Source organism: Serinus canaria, chromosome 5 (genome assembly GCF_022539315.1).
Source record: "Serinus canaria isolate serCan28SL12 chromosome 5, serCan2020, whole genome shotgun sequence".
NCBI classification, from domain to species: domain Eukaryota; kingdom Metazoa; phylum Chordata; class Aves; order Passeriformes; family Fringillidae; genus Serinus; species Serinus canaria.
The window spans coordinates 56,080,218-56,096,078 of record NC_066319.1 but is presented as its reverse complement, the minus strand read 5'-3'; the positions used below and the strand labels follow the sequence as shown (position 1 = coordinate 56,096,078).

The 15,861-nt window shown below is 48.8% G+C and overlaps 1 long non-coding RNA gene across 1 annotated transcript; it reads left to right on the top strand.

The window, feature by feature from the left end:
* Window positions 1-568: 568 nt before the first annotated feature.
* Window positions 569-7,879, top strand: LOC108961214 (uncharacterized). The gene is made up of 3 exons (XR_001989392.3): window positions 569-690; window positions 6,123-6,239; window positions 6,403-7,879. It is a non-coding gene; the product is annotated as an uncharacterized LOC108961214 (long non-coding RNA).
* Window positions 7,880-15,861: the final 7,982 nt, after the last annotated feature.

Sequence of the window (15,861 nt, the reverse complement as noted above, 5' to 3'; positions counted from 1 at the left end):
TCAGGCAAACTCTGAAATGTGCACCCTGTTAAAGAGAAATGGGAATCTGACTTTTCCCAGACCTGTACTGCTCTGCAGGCAGTGTGAGTGTCTATGATAGAAAATTAATGCTGCTACTCAAAATAATGGCATGGTTTTAATAGTAGCCCTTTAGCTTTCCTCTGAGGTTGACAAGAATTAATGGAGAAAATAATGTGCCATTTTAAGAGGTGATTGGGGCAGAATTAATGTTCTAGCTCCAGAAACATCCGGATATTTAGAGGAGCAAGCTGTATTTTTTCAGCATTTGCTCTGAGTGGATTAGAGCCACACCACTGAGAGACTGAAATGTTGGGGTTTTTCTTCTTAATGTTTTATCTGCTTCCCTGGTGTGTGAAAGGGACTCCAGAAAGCAAGGTCAAAGTTAGAGAATTGGGTGTAACATCAGAACTCTTATTTATCCCTGTTAGTAAGCCCTGTGGGGATGCTGAAATAGCACTTTGTCCTCTTGTAGTCCAGCTGCTCGCCGTGTTTGTCCTGATTTTGCCACCTGAGCCATGTGTGTTTCTCCTTGATCCACCACGGCAGGTGACCGTTCAGCAGTGCCGTGCTGCCAGAAATGCTCGCTGAGCCCGTGCGAGAGGGAAATCTTACCAGAACTGCTGAGATTACCCCAGAACGACCCTTTGCAGACTGACTCCGCATCCTCAGGTAACTAACAAGTTTGCAAACTTCAGCTGGTTGGGCTGAGTGAGGGAAATTACCAGGATTAATGTCGAAAGGGAGTGTACCTTGAATTATTATTGTATTCTACTGGGGAAAGCAGCGGGACTCTGAGGAGGGAGACAGGAATAGTCACTCAGCCATTAATCTCATGCCTTCATGCCCTCACGAGAGCTATTCAGATGCTTGTGCCTGGTACACATGTGTGCCCAGGGAGAAGCTGCAATTAGGGAGGTCTGCAGAGCAATCAGCAAACTAAAAGGCGGTTTTAAAGTGCAAAGCCAGCAGACAGGAGTGCGGCTGGGGGTCCCCACCTCCCCGTGAGGCAATGAAAGGGGGCTTGCTCTGGCTGATAAGGCTCGATGTGCTAGAAGAGCTGCCATCGATTGGCAGCCGCGTGAAATCCTGGGGCTGGCATGTGTTTTCGATCCACATGTTCATCTGCCTGTGGTCTGGTAGCTTTGCATTATCAGCCGGGAATCCCACAGTGGGACCAGCTGCTGATGCTGCCTTAGGAGAGGAGAAAAGCAGCAGAAGAGCATGTGAAACCAGGAGCACGTTTCAGCTGAGCACCCCCTAATTGCGAGTGCTCTGAAGGTTGAGACGGGGGAGTTTATCACCGCACTTTGACAGCAGAAGCAAGGACGTGATGATACGTCCTGCCATGTCAAAGTCACGTCTCCCGCTGATAATAAAGGCCGGTTTCTGTGCGTTCAGAAGCCTCAGGGTTTGTGTTTGAGCACGCAAGGGATGCTCAGCGAAGGTCTCCGTCTCAGGCAGCTGTAGCTCGCATATTGATCGCTCTCCTTCAGGCTGCGATAGGAGCCCTGCAGGGCAGCGGCACATTTGAGTCACCAGCTCGGTGAGCAGCTCGGCGGGGCTGGCTCGGCCAGCCGGCTCCGCGCTAACCCCCTGCAGATGTCTGCACCAACAACCAAACAGCATCGATTCGCACGAGCCCTTTCTCTGCAGCGCTGAGCAGGCAGGCAGGAATTTTCTTCCCGAGGAAAGGCAGGGGAGGTGCGGGAGCTGGCAGGTGAGAGGATGCTCCCAAGGGCTCACGTAACAAGTTCTGTGACGGGGCTGCTGCGCAGAGCCGGGGCTTGCAGATCCCTCGCTGTTGTTTGAGATGCAAAAGCACAAGCTCAGGTGTTTTTTTCCCTGGATGTTCAATCAATTTTTAAACTCCGTCTCAGCTCCTGTCTCGGCTAGGCTGCAGCCCCGTGGAAATCGCCCGGCATTAATTCATGCCGAGGAGGGGCTGCTGTCACTGGGGCGATGCAGGAGCGCAGGTGAAGCGACTTTGCTGCAATTTGCAGTTCAAATGGGAAGTTGCCATGATATAAATCTATTTCCAATCCAATTTAGATAAGACAGCCCTCTGTCCAAACATGCCTGATAACTCTGCGAGTACCACACCATAGAGCACCATAATTATTCCCGGAGAAATAAACAGGAAGGGACCATTTTGCTCTGTTGAAAGTACAATTAAAACCCTTGCGAAGCTGACCCTGAGAGCTCCCAGCCTGAGACAGAGGCGTCTATTCCCCCACTGCCACGCGTGGGATTTCTATTCCGAACTTCCATTAGCGCTAATGGCAGCTCCAGCCGATGCGCTGTGCATTCCGAGCAGGCACCGGCGGGATGCAAACACCGGGCAGCGGCAGAGCCCGCCCCGGGGCTGCCGAGCCCCCCAGCACCGCCCGCCGGTGCAAATTGCAGCGAGCCCTCGGGGAGCAGCGGAGGGCTTGGGGCTGAGCGCTGCCGGGATGCTGGGGGCGCGTTCCCGACCCCCATCCAAGCTGGAAGGACAAAGCTCAGGCTCGGGACCACAGCGCTGTGCTGGTTGGTCCCCGTGGGAAGGTTTGGCCCCGTGCCTTGACTTGTGGTGTAGCGCTGGAGAAAACGTAATGTGATTAAGATGTATCTGTCTCTGAGCTTGAGTGAGGCAGAGGCAGTGACTCATAGCACCTTGCTGGAGCTGTCAAAACACTTGGCTCGCGAGAATAGCCTTCTACACGAAAAGCACTGATTCAATATGTTTATATTTAAACAAAACACGAAGGGTCTGATTCACTGCGGCATTACTACAGCCTCGGGTGGCTGTAACCCCAGCCAAGCAGCTCCCAGGCACGCACAGAGCCACGGAGAGCTGACTTCCAACGAGGGTTAGAGAAAGGCTGGGTCCTTGAGAGCCTCCTGCATGGAGAGGGGTCCCTGGAGGGCTTTGGCATCGCTGCTGGTGTTGAGGGCACGGTGCAAGGGCACAGTTGGTGCTCTGGTTCCCCTGAACCTGCAGACAGATGTGTGGGCACCAGCAGCATCATTTCATCCTGATGGTGATGAAATGAGCGGTGGTGGGATGGCAGCTGCACTGATCACAAGAGCAGACCCTGAACTTCTCTTGAGCAGCCCTGGGGTGGGATTTGAGTGCCTCCAGCTCAGTGTCTCACCCTGCAGGTGTGCAGGCAGCGCCCCTTCCCTCCCGGGGAGCCGAGCCACCTGTGACAGCCCCTGGGAGCTGCTGAGCTGGGGAAGTGGGTGCTCCAAGCTCTGCAGATTTGGAGCTGCTGCTGGGATTTGCTGACAGATGGTGTGGTGTTGAGCAGCTTGGGGCGACTTTGCTCCTCAAATGTAGTCTTTCATTTAAAACTGGGAACACATTTCAAGCCAAACTTACAGCCTAGAGATGCTCTTGGTGTTTGCTTGGTTGTTGTTTCCCTTCCTTGCTCCTAAACTAAGTTGTGGGTGTTGGGGTGAGGGGGTCGTGACAACTTTGCTGCTTTAGCTGATGAAAGGTCTGTAGGAATTTAAATTCAGCCAACCAAGGGTGTGTCCCAGGCTGGTGCTGAACCTAACCCCAGAAAGGGGATGCCATCTGGGTGCTCAATGAACCCTCTGCCAGGATGGTCATGTGTGTCCCTCAGCAAAATACAATTTTTCTGTCTGCTCCTGCCAGCCAGAACCAGCCTCCAGCCCGTGGCATGTGCAAACCCACAGCCCTCCTTCCCTCCCAGCCACAGGCTGCCAGAGCTCCTTCCCTTGTCCCAGCTCCCTGATGTCTCCTGTACTAGCTGTGCCCAGGGGATGCTGAATTTCAGTCACCCTCCATCCCTGGGGCAGGGAGCAGAATTCCCGTGGCCTGGAGCAGCAAGGGAGAGTTTTGCATGGAGCTGGGGGAGCTGCAGAACTCAGCTGAGATGCTCTGCATGCCGTGGTTGTCTGTACTCAGGGTGATTTTTTACTTCCTCTGCATATAGGCAGTGGTAGGGCTGTGTTTCCAGCCTTTTCCCTGAAAAGCACTAGGGAGTGTGTTTCAGCATTTAGAGGTTTGGTTTGAGGGAAGGGACCTACCTGTGTGCTGGCTTTGGCTCCTTTCCCAGCCCTGACAGCCTGGGTGGCTAAGGGAATGTCACTTCATCTGTCTGTACCTTTGTCTTCCTCAGAGCAGTGTGAGGAAAGCTGTCATGTTCTCCCATCCCGTGGCACTGGGAGATAAATGCATTTGTTGTTGTGCTCAGATAACACAGCACAGTGGGGTTTCACCTAGGAGAACGTGATATCAGAGTAATTAAATATCCAGGCTGCCCAGGCTCTGGTGTTAACTCAAATATTGCAATGAAACCTACAAGCAGAGGAGGTTGCTGCACACAAATTTAAACCTGTGCTTGCAGCTACTCAATGCCAGTGGAGTGGTGAAGATCACAGCCCTGCCCTTGCCCTTGAGAGCTGAGGTGGGTGCTGGGAGCATCTCTGATGTGTGTGATGGTCCAGGGCAAATAGAACCATCACACCAAAACCTTGGCAGTGTGGTCCCACTGTAAGAGCAATAGTCCCTCTCCTGGAGAAATGCTGCTCTGAAGTGCAGCCCATGTCCTGATGGGTCCCAGAGCAGGGCTGAGGGGCTTTGACTCCAAATGGGGTGTTACTCCACCAGTCAGTTTTCTGCACAGACCTGCAGAATCCTTCATGCAAAACCTCCATCCTCACAGACTTAAAATTCAGTGAGAAAATGCAAGAATCCTCTCACTGAAGGGATTTCTTCTTCAGCCCCTCCTTGTGGGTTTTTGATGTAGAGGAAGGAAGGCAGGACACATTGCTCCTTCCTGCCAGTGAAGGAGAGATGCTGTCAGTGCCTGGAATTGTTGTGTGGGTATCTCAGTACTCCCATGGAAGGATCCTTCCAGCAACATGAGGTCTGTGTTCTGGCTGTGCAATACATTATTGCTTTTCTATTGTGTCAGGGAACCAAACCCTTTATTTCTTCAGAAAATCTAAGTTTCAAGTGCTCCCATAAAGAGATCCCAACATGGGGAAGAAAATATTTTCCATAGGACCTGACTTTGAGTTATTGTGTGAAGTGTCTCTGGATAATTTCTTCTCCTGAATTGCCTTTAGATATCAGTGTAATAAAGTTTTGGTGGTTTTTTTTTTGTTGTTCGTTTTTTTTTAAAGTACATTAAAAAACAAATGACAGATATTTCTTATGAAAAGGAGGGCTTGGGAGGAGATTGTTCCTCCCAGAAATGCACAGGGCTCCTCGTGTTTTCTGGTGAATGGCCAAGCCCAGTCCTGGTTCTCACAGGGACCCAGTGCCCTCCAGGCTGAGTACCACTGGAATTAGGGACCTCATTAAGATGCTGAATTAGCACCATGTCACCTTTCCAGGGAGATGAGCAGGTTCAGATGAGGCAGCCCAGAGAGCCCTGGCCCTCTGCAGGGCTCAGCTCTGGAGGAACAGACCTCCCCTGGGCTCTTACCACAGGACAAAAGCCCAATAATTCCTTTTCTTGTCCCAAATGTTGACCCTCCGGCCTCTGTGCCCTGAAAACTGAAGCCACCCGGAGAACAAACCCACTCCATCACCCTCCCACTGAACTGGGGCTCTTCTGCTCTTCTGAGCCAACACCACCATCTAGTGCATGCACTCTGCACTGGTTTTCCAGGGAAGCCACGGAGCTCCGTGCGTGGTGGGTGGAAATCAAACCCCAATCCCCGGCCCACACCCCCCACATCAGGGCACAGGCTCCCCTGTCCTGCACACAAGTGGCCCCATCCTGGTCAGTGACATCCTGGTCAGTGACATTCCCATCTCGGGCATCTCCTGCCTGCTCTGTGGGGCTGTGGCTGGCCCCGACACCCACTCAGCTGTAGATCAGGAGACCCTGCCTGTGCCCAGTGCTGTGGTGGTCACTCCAGAGAGGGGAGAGGGGCTGGCTGTGCTGGCAAGCCTTAGGGTGGCTGTTTCAGAGACAGCTTCACATTTGCCAACCTCTCAACTGTTTTTCCAGCTGGTTGAGGGCTGCAGGCCGAGGCTGAGTGTTGTCCCCTTCTGGATCTCTCCTTGCCCTGCACACCCCAGGCTGTGATGCTGCAGCCACCTTGGCCATTACTGACTTTCCTTTTCCTCTTTCGTGCAGAGCTGATCTGATCGGGGCCTACCAAAGACATTAACGACGTCGAAAGTAGCTTACTTTAAGAGAAAATATGCAGAAGAAGAACATTTACATCAAGATTACCACGAGTATTGTCCAAAAGTGAGTACCTCCCTCACTCCAGACCCCCACCCTCCCCCTAATTTCATTCCTTGAAAGATTACCACGAGTATTGTCCAAAAGTGAGTATCTCCCTCACTCCAGACCCCCACCCTCGCCCTAATTTCATTCCTTGATGCTAAAGACCTACCCATTTACTCCCTAGCACCTGATACTACCAGAGGACCGGACTTGTATCCTAAAACTGTCTCTCCAGAAACTCCGCTTCCTGGACGACCCCGAAGCCTATCTCCGTAGGTCTGTATTAATTAACAATCTGTTGAGGAAGATCCACCTAGAGACAGAGAGGGAGAGCTATGAATACTTTAAGGAGGCTCCGTGCTATAGGACTGCCTACTCTGACGCACGAAAACGGCTGAAGCTGATGGTGCAGGAGTGCTGTTCCCAGTCGCTCTATTATGAAGAGCTGCACTCGTATCGCATCGTGCCTTACTCCGCAGAGAGCGCCGTCTACGGCATGGGCTACACGGGCAGCCACCTGGAGCAAAATTCTCAGTTGCTTATTTATAAAATGAATTAAAAGTAGCTGTTAGACCCACTGATGTTTGTTTCTGAATGCTTGGACTGCTTGTTGAGGTGTTGAGGCGAGGCACTAATTGCAGATGTGTTTGCCATCGGGAGGCGGAGAGGAGGGAGCTGAGTGGAAGGTGCTTTGGATAATGCTCTGTTAACCCCCCCGGTGTGAAGCAGCTTGCTGTACACACAGAGAGGTGCAATACAGAGGTCCTAAACCTGCAGAGACTGCGTGCAAGGCGGTTTGTAGAAACAAAGCTGCACTTAAAGTTACCTGTGTGTAGATACGGATGCTCTGAATCCCTTTCACAGTTAAATTCCGCCCTCCCCGGTGCAAGGGGAGCCCCCGAAGCAGTGGAGTAGTCTAACAGTGAGGAGTAGAACACAAGTTATCTGCTGTAAAGGTGTAGACAGAAAGTTTCTTTGAGAATTGTTTTGACCATGAAGGAGTCAGTGCCAAAGGAATCAGTCTTTAGCTTAGGATTTTCAGAGACTGAACTCGCTTGCTACTTACAGACACTCTGTACTGAGATTTGCAAGGGTTTGTGGGTTGGTTTTTTTAAAAAAAAATAGTTGCATTCACTTTTTACTTATCTCTTAGCTGGTATCTACTTTGCTATTTTAATACAAACCAGAATGACTCACAGGAAAGATTGTTTCTTCAGCCCATCATCAGTGTTCCCTTAACTTCATTTGCCTCTTTCCCTAGCTGTTTCCCTGAATACTTCTTTGCATGCTAATTTGCTGTTTGGCCCGAGGTTCACACTGGTTCTAGGGAATAGACAGCAATTTCTTTTTATGTGGACTATAAAAGGCAGAAAACAATGATAACTCTCATAGATAGAGAATGAATGTATCTGACAGATGATGGTAAGACCTCAGAGGCTCTCCTGATAAAACTGCTCAGCATCAGTAATAATGTTTCAGGTTAAGTGAAATGTCTAACTTCAATCTGGGAATTAACTTTAAAATATGTAAATATATATATTTCACAAGCTATGGCATGTGGGATGTTCAGCAAACGGAATGACTACAAGTGGAAAGTTTCACAGCTGCCAAAGCTACGTCATGAAAATACCAAAGAGTAACATTGGGGAAAAGATGAAGCTCCAGCAATGGGGTCAGAAGCAGAGATTGCACTATAATCTGGGGGAATGTGATTAATGAGCCTGTAAATTAGCTGTCAGGGACCTGCATCCCAGAACTGCTGAACAAATACACAAGATGGTTCAAAGCCTGTCAAAGTCCTACAGGTCTGTTGGCTTTGCCTCGCTGGCTATTACCACTTTAAAGCTTTAAAACAAAGTAAATAATAGTGCACACTCAGCTGGAGGCAGATATATATTTATATATATACACATATATATACATATATATCTAAGAACCAAATTTTTTATTTGTTTTGAAAGGCTTTGCTCTCGCAGATGTGGCTGATGCTATTTCTGAAGCATTATATAGTGTGAACAAATACTGTGGCTTGCCAGGAATGTGCTTTTTGTGTCAGATTCCTCCTGTCACCCTGCTCAGAGCACCCTGGTCGTGTGTCACACATATCATTGCAGCTCCCAGGCACGTGTTAGTGCTGGAGAAAAGGCAAAAGCAGAAAGGTGTGAAGAACAAAGTTGACTCTGGTATCAGTAGTTAGAAGTCAGTACAGGTTTAAGAGACTGAAGGAAGCAGTAAAATCCAGATTTTTTTTTTTCCTTTAATTAAAAAAAAATAACGTCAGCAGTGTAATTCAAAACAAGGATAACCTGCAAACTGGAGAATATAAACATCTCAGATACTGTGGGAAGGCTGAAAAAACAGGGCAGTACTGTTTGGGTGGTGTTGCTAGTCATGATGAATGTTCAGATCTGTTTTTCCTTTGAGACAAGTCATATTTGCCTATCTCCTAGAAAAGGGTGTCTTTCAATCCTCAGCCAGTGCAGTTCAGCCTCAGAGCTTCCTGGCTGTGCATGGTTTGATTCTTGCTGTCCCTGGGCTTGCACCAGCTCAAAATCAGGCAGCTGGTGCAGTTGCATGATTTGAGAAATGGTTTCAATGTGGTTTGAGAAATTTCCAGTGGGAAGTGGCCATGCCCACTTCCACAGGGGGCTGGGAGAGCCCAGGCTGCTGATTAGGGGGGTAGGACAGGCCCAGTATGACCAGAAAGAGGTGGCAGAGAAGCCCTTTTGCTCTTGTCAGAGGTGCCATTATCCCCCAGGAGCTCCCTGGACTCTGTGGCACCGGGAACGCCTCGTGCCACCCAAGGGCTGGGAGAATGGTGAAGGAAAATTGCTCCTGTCTTCTGATTTTTCAAACCATGTAATTTTCCACTCTGAAGTGGCTTGATTTATGCATTTTTTTTCTCTTCATGTCCATTTTCACTTGGTTTCATAACGATCTAGCATGTACAGGAAAATGCTTAAATGCTTCTTTTCTCTAGATGACTGATTTTTTATAGTCATAGGATGGCTCTGGCTTGAATAAACAAATCTTTTAACTTAAAATTAGAAACGTTTCAATGACATGAGAAAAGCTCAGTAGGATCAAAGTCTTTAACCTCACCTGAACAAGAAACATTGGCCCTGTTAGATTCATCTTTGAAGAAGTTCTTTGCCTGTTGAAAGAGGCAGATACTTTCTTGCCTATTGAAAGCTTCTCTGTGAAGGCATTGTGATAACTGAACAGACAAAAAAGACAAAAATCTGCATCAGGTCACAAAACTCCTTGGGCTACCTAGGAAAGAGAATGACAATTTACTCATGTTTTTCTCATGTGCTGTTTTCTTGAAGAAAACACATTCTGTCTTTTTTTTTAAAATTTTCTCTTGCTCCAGGAGCTGTTAAAATAGATTATTTCTTTCTAGAGAACAAATTGAGATTTTATGGTTGACTTTTTGATATGGAATTGAATCAAAGGTTCACTATTCTATATGCTTTAAGTCTGCTTCAGTTTTTACTGCCTTCTGCTTTGCCCAGTGATTGGTGCTGCTGAAAAGTGGGTCTGAAAATTTTGGTTTGAGTGCTTAAAAATACTTTATGGGGTGATAAAGAAGTACAAATGTGCAATAACATTGCAAGTGACTCCCGAAATATTTGACACGTTTTGAATTATATACTTATATTGATTTTAACATTTAGTTGCCAAGTTACTGGGTACCAGCATTTTAATGCAGCTACATACAGTGATTTTTCTTTTTTGGGTTTGTAGCTACAGTTCAGCTCTTCTGGCTTCTGATGTGAGAATCTGTCTGTAGGTGGTCAACTTTCAGTGAGATAGATTTATATATATATATATGTTCTATTATGACTGCATTAGGAACTCCTACATATGGGCTATGTTTGCACTGGATGTAAAGAAAGTCCTTGCTTCCCTTTGACTCAGTTGCCTTGGAGATAGAATATTCATCAGAGAGAATATGGATGAGCTGGGTAACAAGGACAGACTTGGTGAGGAGAGCTGATCATTTCGAAAATGACTGGCTTAGGACATTTCATTTTCACCTGGGAACAGCAGCACACTTGGCTGGAATTAGTGTTTCTATGAGTTGAGTTTTCTTTGTGCTGCTGCTCTGGCTGGACATGGGTGGGGTGCACAGTGTGGGTGTGGGTGTGGGTGGGGTCTGGTGCAGAACCCCAACGCTGAGTTTGAGCACCCTGCTCTAGCGCAGGTGTCCCCACCCATGGCAGGAGGGTTGGAACCAGACGGTCTGTGAGGTCTCTTCCAACTCAAACCATTCCATGGTTCCATGATTCTGTGACATTAGGGCCCTGATCCTGTAAAGGCTTGGGTTATCACCCAATTTCCTCACTCAGAGCCTGTTGCTGGAGCCTGAGAGGCTCCTTGTGTGCTTGATGCTCAGCATGTGCATGAGCTTGTGCGGGGCTGGGGCTGCCAGACCCCCCTCAACGCCGCGGTATCGGTGACCGTGACCCCCGAGCTGCTGCTTCAGCTCTCCAACACATCTCTCTTGCACTGTAAATTGAATTCTGTTTTCCAATGAATGTGTTGAGTATATGGACTATTGTGCCTTAAAGTCCCATCCTCGTACGAGCCTCTGTAAATGTTCTGTAAATCTGCAAACCATCTATCGCTGGTATCTCTGTGCACTCTCTCCAGATCTAATTTGGTACTTGGCAGGACCTTGGGAAACCCAGCCCTGACCTCAGTTTGCCATGGACACAAGAGGGGATTTGCCAATTCCCTCGTTTCTTTTTTCAGATTGCTTTCCTCTCCGACATTCGTGAAATTCTGTTTTTCTGGTTTCTGCCACAGCTGGGCTCTGGGCCACCTGCAGCACCAGGAGCCCCTCGTAGGAACTCAGAAAGTTGTAAAAAAGTTGTCTCCAGATTTTAAACACCACCTGTAGAATGCTCCCAGGAGGGAATCACAGCTGCATATAGCAACTGTGGCAGGTGTTGTCAAGTATATCAGCATATATTTGACACGACTGACAAAGCAGAGAAGGGAACACCTATTTCTATTGAAATGCATGAGCCTGCATTATGTTAAACACATGGTGATTATACACCAAAAAATTGGAATAATACCTACTGGTTCTGTAACAAAAAAAAAAGCAGCTTTTTAATGTTTAAAATTACCTGGGACCTGACTGAAGGTTTTTATGAAATTGTTTTCTAAAGTGAATAGTAGAAAAAATGTATATGTATTTTAAATATACGTATGATGTGCATGTTATTAATAAAGATCTATTTCTATTGAACCAGATGGACTCTTGTTGATTGTATGTTGTTTGGTTTACAAGTTAACATGTAATGTTTCCAAAGAAAGATTTCTGACTCCACCAATCCCCTAAAAAACTTATAGCCACAAATTCTTTGCAGGACTTGGATCAGAGAGCAAACCTGGGGTAACTCCTCTGTCATTCACTTGTCCTGCCCTGATCCTGTTTGCATCCCAACTTGCCTCTGGACTTGCAAGACCCTTCTTCTTTTCCTTGTTTATGTATTTTATTTCAAAAAGAAATAAAGGAACCATTTTCCTGATGCAAGGAACAATTTTCCCAATGATGTTCTGCAGAGCATGTTCCAGATGCTGCCAAAGGGTCAAAGCTAAAATAGTTAGCTTCCGAAGACTTTCAGAAAAATGGGATTTTTTACTAAAAATCCTGATTATCATGGAAATATCACCACCTTCCTTATCCTCAGGAATTTTCTTCAGGATTCTTTTCTTGAAGAAGCTGAAATGAAACACTGAATGTATAGAAGAGATACTGAAAAGGAGAAATATTTACAAAGGATGGGATTTCCTCTGTGGGCAGGAGCCTCTTGAGGCAGTCACAAGGAAATCTCTTCTAGGGCCAGGTGCCTCAGCCCAATGTCAGCCAGGACTTGGGTACCACCTGGGCTGCAGGTCCAAGTTTTGTAAAGACTGAGCATCCCAACCAGGTGCCATAGGCACAGCAGCACACCAGTCATCTCCTCTGAAGCTGTTGCATCAGGAGACAAGAGCTGGATGCTTCAACCTGAGGACAGCTCTGAAAGCACTGATCCTGAGCCCTCTACATGCCTCATGTGAATGTGGCATTGCCAGGATTAGCAGCCACCACTCAGATCCTGGGGTGTTGCTTATCAGGCACAGTCCTTTACCTGTCTCTGAACCACTCTTCTTTCTAACCAAAATCAGTACCTAGACCTTGGCCTGGGGATGCCCATGACTTAGAGGAATGGGCTTGCTGCATGTCTGCAGTTTGAACCTGCTTTTGTGTGACTGACCAAGGGTCTCTGGCATAGAGAAATATATCCAAATGCCCAAAATTCCTCCTGGATGTAGGCACACAGTTTGTGGTGATTGGGAGTGGGGCTGTGGCCCATCCTCATCCCCAGTGGGCACAGCTGTGAGCAGCAGGTGAGCAGCACTGACAGCAATGAGCCATGGAGTGCCCAGGGGCACTGAGCAACCACAAAGGGAACAGGGGGCACACAGGTGCCATGCATGAACAGGAGGGGGATAAAAGGTTGGGCTGAAGAACAAGAAGAGCAGATGCTTGAAGCCTTCTGCTTCTAGAAGTTGAGTTGTTCTGTATGGGTGGAAGCTTTCTAAAACTGTAGGGTGATACTCTGTGTATTGTGGCTGTCCAAAGTGTGACACCTGGGCACCTTGGTAGGAGCTGCCACCTTGGAGGGTTCACCACACAGGTAAGGTGTGCTGAGGCTTCCTTGGCCCAGCTGTGGGCAGAGCTGCCTTAGTGTGGAAACCAAAGGCACTGGAGCAGCTTCCCACCTCCCAGAACAGAGGCACTGTCCAACACAGGCAAACTCTTTCCCTCCATGGATCTTTTCAGGGTCATGTGGCTCATCCTGCCACAAAGCAAACTCAGCTGCAGACTTAAGGTGGGGTCCCCTATGCCAGTTCCTCTGCTGCTTAAGGAGCTGATGAAAACACCATGGCCTGACCATCGTGGGCTTGCCCTGCACTCAGCTGTATCTTCTTTTTAGCTCTTTACAGCAATTTTGAGTTGAAGTAGCTGCTGGGCTGCCCTACCCTGGCACTGCCAGCCCAGGGAGCAGCTGGCACAGGACCCAGGGAGCCCAGCTGGGAGCTGTAACTCATCATTACATACCACCCTGGCTGTAGCTCATCATTACATCCCACCCTAGGTGCATTTCAGGGCTCCATTAATCCAGGCCCCAAGATAAGCAGTGCTGATGGCCAAACCAGGTGATGCTTTGAGCCTCTGGCTGCAGAGTGCTGAGCAGAGCCCTGCAGCCTCCCAGCTCTCCCAGTCCAGTGGAGGGCTCTGCTCTGCCTTGCTGCCCACAGGCTGATGTGCCACTGATGGGAAATTGTTCCCAGTTAGGCTGAGTGGTGCCAAATTGTAGCTCTTACTGGCTGAAGGAGTCTTTTTTTTTTTGTGACATAAACTGCTCAGTGGAAATCCATGCCAATTTGCTGCAAGGAGGTTTGTGTGTGACACCTGCTGTCAGGGGAGGGGAAGGGTGGCTGGAAAGGAGAAGGTGGCATCTCCCTGTAAGGTGCCAGAATCCCCTGTTCTTAGTGGGGAAGCTGTAGTTGTCCTCCTGTGTTTGAGGCTGAGGGCCATGCAGACATTTCAGGTGTGCTGAGACCATCCCATTACAGGGTTCCCTGGGTTCTGTGCCAGCTGCTCCATGAATCTGGGCTGGCAGTGCCAGGGTAGGGCAGCCCAGCACAGCCTGGGCACCTGACAAGCCCACAGCCCGTGCTGGGGGGAGCCACAGGAGTTTTGGATCATCAATCCCACACCCAGAAAGCATTCCAAAAGGCTGGATGCACCATGCCCCAGGCAGACAGGGTCTCTCCCAGAGCTCTAGTGAAGGCAGGGGAGGCATCTCAATGTGGTATTATCCAGGGAAACTTTGGGATTTTGTAGGTGGATGGAATTGCAGGGCACTGTGAATGCACCCAGTGTGACAGTGCCATAAGGTCCTGCACTGTGTTAGCAGGCATTAATGCAGGTCCTGCATGGCCAGGTGTAGAGTGTGATATCCCACAAAAATATCCCACCAACCTGTTGATAATGGAATCAGAGTGCTGTCCCTGAGGATCCCAGTGAGATGGGTCACTGGCTTACAGCATTAGTGTAAATAGCATTTTTTTAAAGGCTAATGGGCATCTCAGTACCCTTTGGGAGCACAGGTCTAGCTGCAGATAGCTGTGGGGAAGACAAGTCTGCCCTGGAGGAGAGCCAGAGATTGTCTGGCTCTGCTCAGACAGGTGGTTTGCAGAATGCAGAGGTTTGGGAGCCCCTGAAATAGGACAAAAAACCCGGTCTGGAAGTTCTCAATTCCCAAAAGTCTTGCACTTGCTACCAAGGAGTTCCTCTTCTCCTGGGGTTGTTTTAGCTGGCAGTTTGTGTTCTGGGAGATGGGTCTGAGTGAAGACATGACCAGGGGCTGGTGGGCTGGCTCAGAGGTGTCTGCTCTAGTTCCACATGGGATAAAAAATCAGTGGTTGGAAGGGAGACTTGTCATGAGGCTGGAAAAGCCCACATGGATCTTCCATTTGCAGTTCTCAGGGGCTGAGATCACCTGGAAAGTGAGGGCAAGCTGCAGACAGCACAGGGCTGTAACAAATCAAGTGCTGCTACCTTGGGGACTGAGCCTGCTCTCCAGGACACCTCGTCCCCTCCTCCCCGGGCAGGTCGCTGTTCCCCCAGCGGTGCAGGGCAGGTTTTGGGCCTGAAGATGGCACTGCTACATCGGAGGATTGCTGGAATATTGCTGTGGTGGAGCCGCGTGGAAAGCAGGAGAGCAGAGCAGGTGAGGGGAGCTCAGGTGAGGGTGCAGTGGTGGGTCCTGGCTGGGTCGGGCTCAAAGGACTCTGCTGCCCACTGACAGGCCACCCCCAAACAAGGCTGTCTCTGTACCTCTTTACAACATCATCTTGAGTTTTTCCTTAGCTGTTGGCCCCAGAGAGTGTCCAAATCCTGCTAGCTTACACCAAACTCTCTCCTCTGCTCTCTTAAGAAGCTGTAACTCGTGTGTTGGCTGAGCTCTGCAGAGATCCTGTGTGAGCAGGACAAAGTGCAAGGAGCTGCTCTAATTTACAAGGGTTAACTCCTTCTTGCTCTGGTGGTTGGAAGATGGAATGGAGTGTGACCCAGGCTCTGCCCAGGTGCTCCCATCAAGTAAAACATCAGTGGCCAGAGCCAAAAGGTGTGAATGAAGTTGTCTGATTGTCTTTTCTGGGCTGTTGCTCCCCTTACCGTTCACTTCTTGAAGGACCTGAAGGAGCAGCAAACGATCTCTAAATTGTGCAGGTAAGATTTAGACCCTGCAGCAGGGGAATGATGAAATTTCCTGACCCCTGGATGGCCAAGGTGCCCCAGACCTGTTGTCTGACCATCAACTTTGGCTGTTACATTACAAAGGTGATGGGACACCATCTGCAATTAGGATGAATTGGCAGTGCTGTCTTGAGCTGGGTCTGGATTTGTAGTTTTCTGTGCACTGGCAGCCCCAAAGGGCCACCAAGAGAGAGAAGAATTCTTTGCTCATTATGTCAGCATTCAGGAACACATAATCACGAGAAATGATTCTATGCAGGTGCTTTTTTTGAAGAGCTCTGGGTGTCAGGGGTAAAGACCCAAATCTGACTCTGACAT